This window comes from Zalophus californianus, chromosome 17, assembly GCF_009762305.2.
Source record: "Zalophus californianus isolate mZalCal1 chromosome 17, mZalCal1.pri.v2, whole genome shotgun sequence".
NCBI classification, from domain to species: domain Eukaryota; kingdom Metazoa; phylum Chordata; class Mammalia; order Carnivora; family Otariidae; genus Zalophus; species Zalophus californianus.
Genome location: NC_045611.1, coordinates 56,092,620 through 56,104,396, shown reverse-complemented (window position 1 = coordinate 56,104,396; position 11,777 = coordinate 56,092,620). Strand labels below are relative to the sequence as shown.

Genomic DNA, 11,777 nt, shown 5'->3' with positions numbered 1-11,777 from the left:
CCTCTCTTCTTTAGCCCTTTCCTGAATATTGTCTGCAGTGCATCTACCCGGCTGTGCCCTCTCTTCCGGCACGGACTCTCGCTCCTCCCCTTACAGCCTTGCCTGCCATGACACCGGCACCCGTATGCTTCCGCCACCCTCTGTTCCCCAGACTCTTGCTTGTACGCTCTGCCCCCTTGCATGCCCCTAAGCTCTGCAGTGTATTTCATCCCCACTGCACCTTTTGACCCTCATGTGCCTTTAGAGCCTGCGACTCTCTCCCCTGCACCTCGGTCCCACATGCACCTTGCTCTCTGCAACCACATCTCATCCACGTGCATTTTCCCATGTCCTGTTTGTTGCTGTGCTCTCTGTCATGCACTGGTCTGCCTGGACTCCCAACTCTTCCCCCTGTGCCCTGGATCTCAGGTGGCTGACAGCAGTTTGACAGTCTGGCGTGTTGTAACTATTCCCCTGTAGGATGCTCCAGAGCAGGTGCCCAGGTTGGGGGCACTCCAGTTTCCTGGTTCTGTGGTGAAGAGGCCAACTGGGAGGGGAAGGGATTCTTTCCATTTCACAGGGTCCTGTGAAAACAGAGATGAAACAGTCCTGGTTCCCCTCACGAACTTTCATTCTTGAGCAAATGATGATAGGGTTGAATTTGGGACTGTGGGGTCAGTGCAAGGAAGGGGTGGTGTACAGGAGACTTTGGTTCACTTGGACCAGCCCTTTCTGTGTTGTGGGAGTTCTGATGTCACCCAGTGGGCCATCCACAGAGAAAAGAGTTTCTATTATCATCATCATCATTATTTGTATTTCTTTTCCCTTTTTAAGAATAAAATAGCTTCTAAGGTAATTGTCCCAGAAAACTAAGGTTTTACATTAAATTCCTTGCCATTTTATAAGACAGACATGGAAGTGTCTTTTCCTTTCTTTTCCTTTCCTTTCCTCCCCCTTCCCCTTCCTCCCTCCCTCCTTTTCTTTCTTCCTTTCCTTTTTCCATTTGGGAAGGGGGAGGGGGAGGAAAGGAAAGGAAAAGAAAGGAAAAGACACTTCCATGTCTGTCTTATAAAATGGCAAGCAATTTAATGTAAAACCTTAGTTTTCTGGGAAAACTTTTTTCCATCTTCCTTCCTTCCTTCCTTCCTTCCTTCCTTCCTTCCTTTCTTTCTTGTCTTTCTTGTCTTTCTTGTCTTTCTTTTCTTTCTTTTCTTTCTTTCTCTCTCTCTCTCTCTCTCTCTCTCTCTCCCCCGCCTCTCTCTCTCCCTTCCTTCCTTCCCTCCTTCCTTCCAAGTAATCTCTACACCCAACATGGGGCTCAAACTCACAACCCTGAGATCCAGAGTCACATACTCTTCAGACTGAGCCAGCCAGGTGCCCCAGAAGTATCTTATCTGGGAGTTAGTTTCTATTGGGTAGGCTCAGGAAAGACAGCTATGTGTGGGGAGAACATTAAGTTCTACTCTCTTAACAAATTCAAATTTATGATACAGTATAGTCTTTATCCACCTTGCTGAACTTATTCATCTTGCATAGCTGAAACTTGTCCAAAATGTCCCCGTTCCACCCCCAACCTCAGCCCCTGGCAACCACCACTCTAGTCTTTGCTTTTATGAATTTCACATTTATTTACTTATTATTTTTAAAGATTTTATTTTTAAGTAATCTCTATACTCAATGTGGGGCCCAAACTCACAACCCCGAGATCAAGAGTCCCATGCTCTGCTGACTGAGCCAGTCAGCACACCTCTGTAAAGGTTTTGTTTAAGGTTTTATTTATCTGGCCGAGAGAGAGAGAGAGAGAGAGAGAGAGAGAGAGAGAGAGAAAGAGCGAGCACAAGCAGGGGGAGCAGCAGAGGGAGAGGAAGAAGCAGGCTCTCTGCTGAGCAGGGAACCCGATGTGGGTCTCAATCCCAGGACCCTGACCTCAGCCAAAGGCAGGTGCTTAACCAACTGAGCCACCCAAGTGCCCCTATAAAGGTATTTTTAAAAAATTTTTTTATTGTTATGTTAATCACCATACATTACATCATTAGTTTTTGATGTAGTGTTCCATGATTCATTGTTTGTGCATAACACCCAGTGCTCCACGCAGAATGTGCCCTCCTTAATACCCATCACCAGGCTAACCCATCCCCCCACCCTCCTCCCCTCTAGAACCCTCAGTTTGTTTTTCAGAGTCCATTGTCTCTAATGGTTCGTCTCCCCCCTATAAAGGTATTTTTAAAACAAATTAATGATGGGGGAAAAGAGGCAGAAACAGGAGACCAGTATCTGCACCCTCATGGGAATTACAAGACACTTAGTGTGTCCTTTACAGCCTCTGTTAAGTTCGTTCGCGTGGTTCAGGTGCTGTCTGCCAGATTCCTCCTCTATAACATTAGCATTTTTTCCATTATGATTAATAAGGATTTGGGGATATTTACTGAGTGATGTGCATAAGCCATGACATTTAATCTGGAAACTCTCTTCTGAGTTCATCTTTGCTTGCAGTTTGCTTTGGGAAATGATGGCTCTCACCTTTGTGTATTAGAGAATTTGGTTTTTTCAAGATGAACCTAAATCAGTCAAGCCTTGGTCCTCTAAGTTTCCATTTCATTCCAAAGTCATGTGAGACATGCTCTTCTTTATGACATTGTTGTATTTTCAGAAAAAAACAAAAATAAAAAAACCCCAGATACCTTATATATGTTCAGTGTCCTAAAATTCTAAAATATAACTCAGCACAAATGAGAGAGAAAATAAAAATTGTCAATGAAATACAGTCAGAAATAATAGCTCTTATACTGGTTTGTCTTTGTCTTGTGTACGTGTCTCCATAGTGTTTTTGGTTTTTATTTTATTTTTTTTAAGAATAACAAAAAATATTAAAACATAAGATTTACAGAAGTTTCCAGACAAACCATATAAAATGGTCACAAGCTTTTTCTTGAAGGAAGAATTCTACACTTGACAGCAAAGTCACACTGTTATTAGGGGTGTGATGTTTGTGAACCAGCTTGTCCATCTACAGCATCTAAATAAAATTAGACTTGGCTTGAGAGCATATTCTAAAGAACTGGTTAACTGCTTTTAACCAATGCAATTAGATCACCATAAAAAGGGGATAAGGAGCCCATAAAATTAAAATAAAACTACCTCTCCCCCATCAAAAAAAGTAATAAAGAAAAACACTCACACCCCTGCAGCTAACCCTGACAACTACCTTCATTCACAGTGCTTTATACTTAAACCATGATGGGGGGAGTGAATAAAAGCAGAGAAGGGTCACTGCTTTTAAATGTTTCACAATCCAGATGGTACTTCTAGCCTCTGCTCATGCTTTACAACAGTGAATCACGACAAGACATAGATTTGCTAATGTGCATTTAATCACCAAAGCACTGAAGATGTCTGGGCTTTTATTCTGTAATGTTTCTGAGACTGTGTCCATTAAATGCAAACAAAAAAGGAAGAAGTCTTGGCAGAACAGGAGAAGTGATGCACACTTGATGATCAGATCGATTTTATTTATTTTTTTGAAGATTTATTTATTTATTTGAGAGAGCAAGAATGAGAGAGAGAGAGAGAGTACATGAGAGGGGGAGGGTCAGAGGGAGAAGCTGACTCCCCGCTGAGCGGGGAGCCCGATGCGGGATTCGATCCCGGGACTCCAGGATCATGACCTGAGCTGAAGGCAGTTGCTCAACCAACTGAGCCACCCAGGTGCTCCAGATCGATTGTAAATTATTATTCATGGCATGTAGCCTAGTCCATGCTCTAGCTGTTTCTATGGCTTGTGCTTCGTTGGTCTTCCACTGCTCCACTACATCATTGCTAATGGATCATTTGGATTGGGAGCACTTAACAAAGACAGGATTGATAACAGAACTGTGCAGATCTGCAGTGCTGGGGACCACTTACCTTTCAAAATATCTAAACATATTCTTCCCAACTTGTCTACATTAGGATGATAAATTTTGGTTATGAAACATACTTTAGGGGCTGCCATCAGGTATTCTTCTGGTAGGAATAGTTTAAGCTTAAAAGTCCCTCCCTCAAAGGCGGAATCCTGGGGGCCAGCAATGACCACATGAAAATAATGGGCGTTGCTCTCATCCGGTTCTTCTTTAATGCCAGGAACTGGTTCTGCCAGCAGACGCCGGGTTACCTTGATAATCTTGCAGGGCAGCCTGACCATCTTGTCAGATCCCTCCGTAGTGTTTTTAAAAAGACACAAAATCTTCATCTACAAATAGATTTGTTTATGCAATTGAAAGTATTTCTTAATAAATTTTTCTATTATATCACATTTGATATAATTAATATAATTAAATTAATATCTGGTTATTTTAAAAATGTATGATGTATGCATAAAATGTAGAAGTTATTAGATCAAATCTGTGTTGGTACCTTAGTGTTTCCATGACTCAGTTACAAAATCTGTTATAGTTATTCTTTTAGGATTGTCTTTGTATATTGGCCTTGTATGTCTCTTTCTTTTAGATAAATTCTAGGTCAGATAAACTAGGTAAAATCCCAGCTCTACCATTTACTGGATATTGGACAGACATTCTTCTTCTTTTTTTTTTAAACATTTTTTTTAAGGTTTTATTTATTTGTCAGAGAGAGAGAGAGAGAGCGCGCACAAGCAGGGGGAGCAGCAGACAGACGGAGAGGGAGAAACAGGCTCCTGGCTGAGCAGGGAGCCTGATGTGGGACTCGATCCCAGGACCCTGGGATCATTACCTGAGCCGAAGGCAGACGCCTAACCGACTGAGCCACCCAGGTGTCCCTGGACAAATATATATATATATTTTTAATTTTATTTATTTATTAGAGAGAGAGAGAGAGACAGCGAGAGAGGGAATACAAGTGGGGGGGGGAGAGGGAGAAACAGACTCCCCGCAGAGCAGGGAGCCCCATGTGGGGCTTGATCCAAGGACCCTGGGACCATGATCTGAGCTGAAGGCAGCCACTTAATGACTGAGCCACCCAGGTACCACCCCCCAGACAAATATTCTTTTAAAAGAAGAATAATATTGTAGTCAGATTATTTTTTGTGGTTTTATGAGTTATGAAAACTGATAGAATAATGTCTCGTATATAGGACATGTTAAAACGATGGCTCTTGCCATTCTTACTATTCTGTAAGAACCCATAATTGCCATGAGACTCTCACTTCAAAGTCATTCATGAATTCTTCCCATCAGTTCTACCTCTTTGCTGTTAAAGAAAGTGGCCCTCGGCACAAGGGCTGAGCCTGTTAGAGATTCAGAAACTCAGGTCCCACCCCAGAACTTCTGAATCAGAATCAGCAGGTTAACAAGCTCTCCAGTCTGTTGTACACATTAAGATTTGAGAAATACCCTTTATACTCACTGTGAGTCTCCCATATGAGATATATATACAACTTATGACAACTTATATATATGCCTGTGTTGATACCTTAATTTTATATTTTATGTTTCATATAGTATCTACAGTATTTTTTTGGAAGATTTTATTTATTAATTTGTCGAGAGAGAGAGAGAGGGCACACATGCTGAGCCAGCAGGCACCCCTGTTTTTGTGGATTTTTTTAAAAGATTTTATTTATTTATTTGACAGAGAGAGACACAGCGAGAGAGGGAACACGAGCAGGGGGAGTGGGAGAGGGAGAAGCAGGCTTCCTGCTGAGCAGGGAGCCCGATGCGGAGCTTGATCCCAGGACCCCGGGACCATGACCCGAGCCGAAGGCAGACGCTTAACGACTGAGCCACCCAGGTGCCCCTGTTTTTGTGGATCTTATGTCATATTGTTTCCTTAGGGTTAGAAAGTACGGTGGAGAATAATACTGGGTTACAGTTATTTGATTGGATAATTCAGGTCCAACCCCTAAATCAGAACCAGCTCTTTATAACCCTTTTTTCATGTTGGGTCAAATTATGAAATCTGGCCCTTGATAACTGTACTTTGTCTTTCAGGGACTGCTGACACTCAGGGATATAGCCATCGCCTTCTCTCAGGAGGAATGGAGATGCTGGACCATGCTCAGCAGGAATTGTACAGGGACATGCTGTTGGGTAACTACAGGAACCTGGTCTCCCTGGAGGATAACTTGCCTCCAGAATTCCTCATCCATTCTCAGGGTTTAGTTGCATTTATAGAATGTCTCCTGGGAACTTCTGCTTTGCATGGCTAAATTTAGGGTTCAAGGGTTTGTTGGTGTAAAGGAGAAAATCTTCATGATGTTTCATCTTGACCTTAATCTTTCTCTTTTGTGAAGTGATCTGTATCCTTCACTTTAGATTACGGATAATCAGAGAAATCCAGTGGCATAAAATATTATTGCCCACATGTTAAATTCCAATTTTCACACCTTATTTCTGATTCAGTAGTTCTTGGAAGTGGACTTAGAATGCGCAAATTGAAAATACTTCTTAAGTATTCTAAAGAAGCCATCAGCAAACAGTGTTTGGAGAAATAATTTTCTATGACCTTCTATAATGTGCTTGCTTTTCTACTGAGCATAGTGCTGGGTTGGAAATTGGGGAATCCACAGCAAAAGTCATGTTCCTTTTTTCTAACAAGCAGGTCTTGCCATATCTAAGCCACACCTGGTCTCCTTTAGAGCAAAGGAAAGAGCCCTGGGATGTGAAGAGAAAGGAGACAGTAGCCACACACCCAGGTAGGTGGGAATGAATGAAGCAATTGACACAGGTGGGGGCCAAAGGTCAAAGGAGAAAACTCTGCCTTAAAATGTGGTTTGGGATGCTCTGCTTGAATGGAATGATTCTGGAAGCCTACGTTTAATACTCTGGTGTTCACAGAGGGACATCTCCTGTCTCACTCTTCACATGCTCCTACATCCTCTAAGGACTTCCCTTCCCTTCCAGTGTTTTCCATGGCATTCACAGTGAAATCCAAAACCCTCCCCATGGCCAGCGAGTGTGTATGTGATCTGATTGCTATTCCATTGCTTTGGGGGTATGTGAAAATCTGTGCACTTAGAGTTTCCAAGTGGAGGCCAAAATGTGAGGTTCTCCTCCCCTGTTTTAAAGTACACTTGTCACCTGGAGACACACGCAGGGTCTGGTACAACATCAGGAAGGTGGGGTAGACTGACCCTCCCCTATCAGATCTTAGGCAGAGCAGCCCTCCTCATGGAGGAGGCTTCCCCATTGACTAGACCCTGTGCTCCATCCTCAGAAATGTATCTGGGAGCTTCAGTGTTTACACTGGCCTCACAGTGGAATGAGTTGGGCCACTTCATTGATGCTGGGTCCCATGAAGAACTAAGAGCCAGAATCTCTGGGGTTGGGACAAGGAGGATGGTAGTTATGAACACACAGGGGGTCCCTATGGGAAGCCAAGGCTGAGAATGAGGCAAGGAAAGATTTGCCCCCAGAGCCTTCAGGTGGAGCATGGCCCTGCCAGCAACTTGATTTCAAACACTCACTTCCAGAACTGTGAGAGAATAAATTTCTGTGGTTTTAATCCACTCAGTTTATAGTGATGTGTTAACAGCAGTCCTAGAAATTAATACAGATTCTGTCTTCTGTCACTTCCCCCAGACTCTCCACAGCTCCTATTTATCCTTTTTTTTTTAAAGATTTTATTTATTTATTTGACAGAGTAAGTGAGAGAGAGAGCGAGTGAGCACAAGCAGGGGCAGCTGCGGAGGGAGAAGCAGGCTGCGCACTGAGCAGGGAGCCCGACACAGGACCTGATCCCAGGACCCTGGAATTATGACCTGAGCCAAAGGTGGACCCCTGCTCCGGTTTATCCTTATGCCCCTTCCCCCTGCGCCTGCTTTCACACCCTGCTGTATCACTCTCATACTGTCACTTGTCCAAACGCACCAACCTTCCTGCCCTGTGCCTTAGGCACATGCCATGGCCATGCTCATGGCACTTTTTGAGTTCTGTACGTTGGAAACGGTTTCCATGCAGGTGGTTGCAGTGTTGGACGGAGTATAAATGATGGAATGAATGATGGATTATGAATGATGCCATGTTCAGGACTGTAGCTACTATGGAAAACTACTGTTTTCCATATATGAACACCTCACTGAGACAGGTTCACCCATGATGATGGATTGAGTGTGATATTTATGAGCCTGAGTATAACTGTGTGAGTTTGTCATTGCATGTTTCCTTATGCATGTGTGTGGAAGAGCATGAGTGTGTATGGGGTGAGTGTGTGTGAGTTCTTGTGAGCATGTGATAGGGACTATGTGGAGTATGAGAGAGACTGAACTCATACATTCATGTGAGTATGTGATTTTGTATTTGAGTATGTGTGGCTATACATGTGTGTGTATCTTTGTGTAAGTGTAAAGATACATGGGTGTTTATGTACGGAGTGTGAATTGTCTTTCAACTCAGTGCTTTTTCTTTTTGATGGAATGTCTCTTAAGATCTCATGCTTAGTTACCATCTGAAACTTACAATTTGTCACATTGAAAGTTGATCTCAGCTCAGATCTTGATCTTAGGGTTGTGAGTTTAAGCCCTGTGTTGGGCTCCACACTGGGTGTGGAGCCTACATTAAAAAAACCAAACGGGCGCCTGGGTGGCTCAGTTGTTAAGTGTCTGCCTTCGGCTCAGGTCATGATCCCAGGGTCCTGGGATCGAGTCCCACATCGGGCTCCCTGCTCAGCGGGAGGCCTGCTTCTCCCTCTCCCACTCCCCCTGCTTGTGTTCCTGCTCTCGCTGTCTCTCTCTGTCAAATAAATAAAATCTTAAAAAAACAAACAAACAAACAAACCCAAAAACTGTAACTTGGAAATTAATCTAATAGCTAATAATGATATGCAAATTTCACAGAGTGTATTTCAGGAGGAATGTAATTATGTTCTGTGCATATGATTGTTGGGAAGGGGAGAAAAAAATTCCTTCTACCCTTATAGGTTCTTTGGCTGCTCTAATAATCATATGAATATAAGACAGATTAATAGGAGAAAAGCAAATTTGATTACATACAGGGGCCCCGTAAGAATATGAGACCCCAGAACAAGTCAGGCAACTGAGGTTTATTTGCCATCCTGAGCCAAGGAATATGATAGGATCCTGGGGCTTCCAAAGGGAGGAGGGTAATTGACAGGATGAGAAGAGCAGGTGTTTGGTAATTAGATGTTCGCCCTGCCATACAAATAAGGTCTTCCAAATAAAAGATATCTCTGGTAAAAGCTCTCCTTCGGAGCCAGGCCCCCTATCTGAATTCTTTTAGGTCATTAAGAGAAAGTAAAAGCTCTTCTGCATCTTTTGGGTCTTATTGACTTTGGCTTAAACTAATCCATATGCCAAAGTGGCACATTTTGGGGAGGCTTGTACTGAACACCTTCATAATAAGTATGATGGAGCTAATTGATTTGTTCAATTTTCAGCAGGAAGAGTGTGGCTGAATTGCAATAAAATAGAATTATTTGGGGCGCCTGGGTGGCTCAGTCATTAAGCGTCTGTCTTTGGCTCGGATCATGGTCCCAGGATCCTGGGATCGAGCCCTGCATTGGGCTCCCTGCTCAGCAGGAAGCCTGCTTCTCCCTCTCCCACTCCCCCTGCTTGTGTTCCCTCTCTCGCTGTGTCTCTCTCTGTCAAATAAACAAAACCTTAAAAAAATAGAATTATTTTCTCTGTAATTTGTTTGTGATGTCCTTAATGGAGATGGTAAAATGTGTGTCTACTAAAAATATCTGTGGTCTTTTGATCACAGTGAGATGATTTTTCCACCTGAAATTAAGAAAGGTCCTTTAATGTCATAAACGAAGTTTTCAGACAGCAGAAAAACAATTAGGACTTCAGCAATTTTTTTTTTTTTTTTTTTTTTTAAAGATTTTATTTATTTATTTATTTGAGAGAGAGAGAATGAGAGAGAGAGAGAGCATGAGAGGGGGGAGGGTCAGAGGGAGAAGCAGACTCCCCGCCGAGCAGGGAGCCCGATGCGGGACTCGATCCCGGGACTCCAGGATCATGACCCGAGCCGAAGGCAGTCGCTCAACCGACTGAGCCACCCAGGCGCCCAGGACTTCAGCAATTTTAAAGCTTAAATGTTTCTTGTGCTGTGTTTTTCTGGATTAAAACCATTCCAATAGGGATGCCAGGGTGGCTCAGTTGGTTAAGCGTCTACCTTCAGCTCAGGTCATGATCTCAGGGTCCTGGGATCAAGTCCCACGTCAGGCTCCTTGCTCAGTGAGGAGTTTGCTTCTCCCTCTGCCTGCCACTCTTCCTGCTTGTGCTCTCTCCCTCTGACAAATAAAATCTTAAAAAAAAAATTCCAATATTATGACCATGCTCTCTATTCATCTCTTACCCATTTCAATTTATTCAATGCAAAAGATTTCATGACTCCAAATCACATGTAGCATATTTTTTTACACTTTAATAGCTTTCCCAAATCAAATACTAGAGTTTCAGTTAGTTTTTCTAATAATCTTGTAGTCTCTCTATATATACTATAGTACTATAATAAGTATTTTTAAAAAGATTTTATTTATTTATTCGACAGATAGATAGCACAAGTAGGCAGAGTGGCAGGCAGAGGGAGAGGGAGAAGCAGGCTCTCTGCTGAGCAGGGAGCTGGACATGGGGCTCGATCCCAGGACCCCAGGATCATGACCTGAGCCGAAGGCAGGTGCTTAACCGACTGAGGCACCCAGATGCCCCAATACTATAATAAGTATTAAATTAATTTCTACCCTAAAGTATTTTGTCACTTATACTATGTCACCTTCCATAATTTAGGGCACACTTTAATTTTGTGCAATGATTTCTGTGATTATTGCCATTGTGCTTAGTTCCCAACAAAAAACGAAGTAGCTCTTTCTGTTAACATCTTTATATTGCTCCATCTTCAATAAATCCAATCAAAACATGGAAAATCACTCAATGCATCTACATTTATTAAAATCTCTGAATCTTCATTCAAAAGTGTTCTCAGAATATAAAATAAATACATAGATAAATGGGAAATTATTATTTATTTATTTGACAGCGAGACAGCGAGAGAGGGAACACAAGTAGGGGGAGTGGGAGAGGGAGAAGCAGGCTTCCCGCGGAGCAGAGAGCCCGATGCGGGGCTCGATCCCAGGACCCTGGGATCATGACCTGAGACGAAGGCAGACGCTTAATAATTGAGCCACCCAGGTGCCCACAAATGGGAAATTATTACGACAAAGCTTATAGAAAATAAACTTTAAAAAGACTGTTATAAAGTAATGTGGAAATAGTATAGATAATCAAAATGAGGTAGCTATGAGAGCATGGTTATGATAGTAAGCACCAGTGTCACTGTAATGAGGCTTCCTAGGTTTGGTCCCTGACTACAATGCTATGTAAGTGAGTCACAGCTTCCCTCTAGCTAAATTCCCCTTGTCTGTAAAAGACAATAATTTTAGTTTCTAACTCACAAACTTGTGAATATTAAATGTTAGGCTATGTAAAGCACTAATAACAGTGACGTATGTAGGTGCTATGACAAGATACACATCAAACTTGGCAAATGTCTTAATGAAGAACATACATTATAAAAATGAATTCTTGGAAGAAGAGTGGGACATGGAGGCTTGGGGACTTCTGTTTCCATGAAAAATGTAGCCCACAACTCATGTTTCTGTACAGTAACCTCTGCTTGTGCATTTTGATGTGGAGTCCTTGGAAAATGAGAGGATAGCCTCCACGGATTTGAAATTTGCAATGATCTCCCTATTCCGGATAGTTGTTGGAGTTTGGGGGAATTTCTCACTCTTATATCATTATAGGTCCCTTTCTTTCAGTGGATGCAAGCTAAGGTCCATGGATTTGATTCTCAGGCACCTGGCTGTAGCCAACTCCTTTGTCA

General features: G+C 42.6%; 1 pseudogene; it reads left to right on the top strand.

Moving 5' to 3' along the window:
• Positions 1 to 107: 107 nt before the first annotated feature.
• LOC113936306 lies at positions 108 to 6,642 on the top strand (annotated as a pseudogene).
• The last annotated feature ends 5,135 nt before the right edge of the window (positions 6,643 to 11,777 follow it).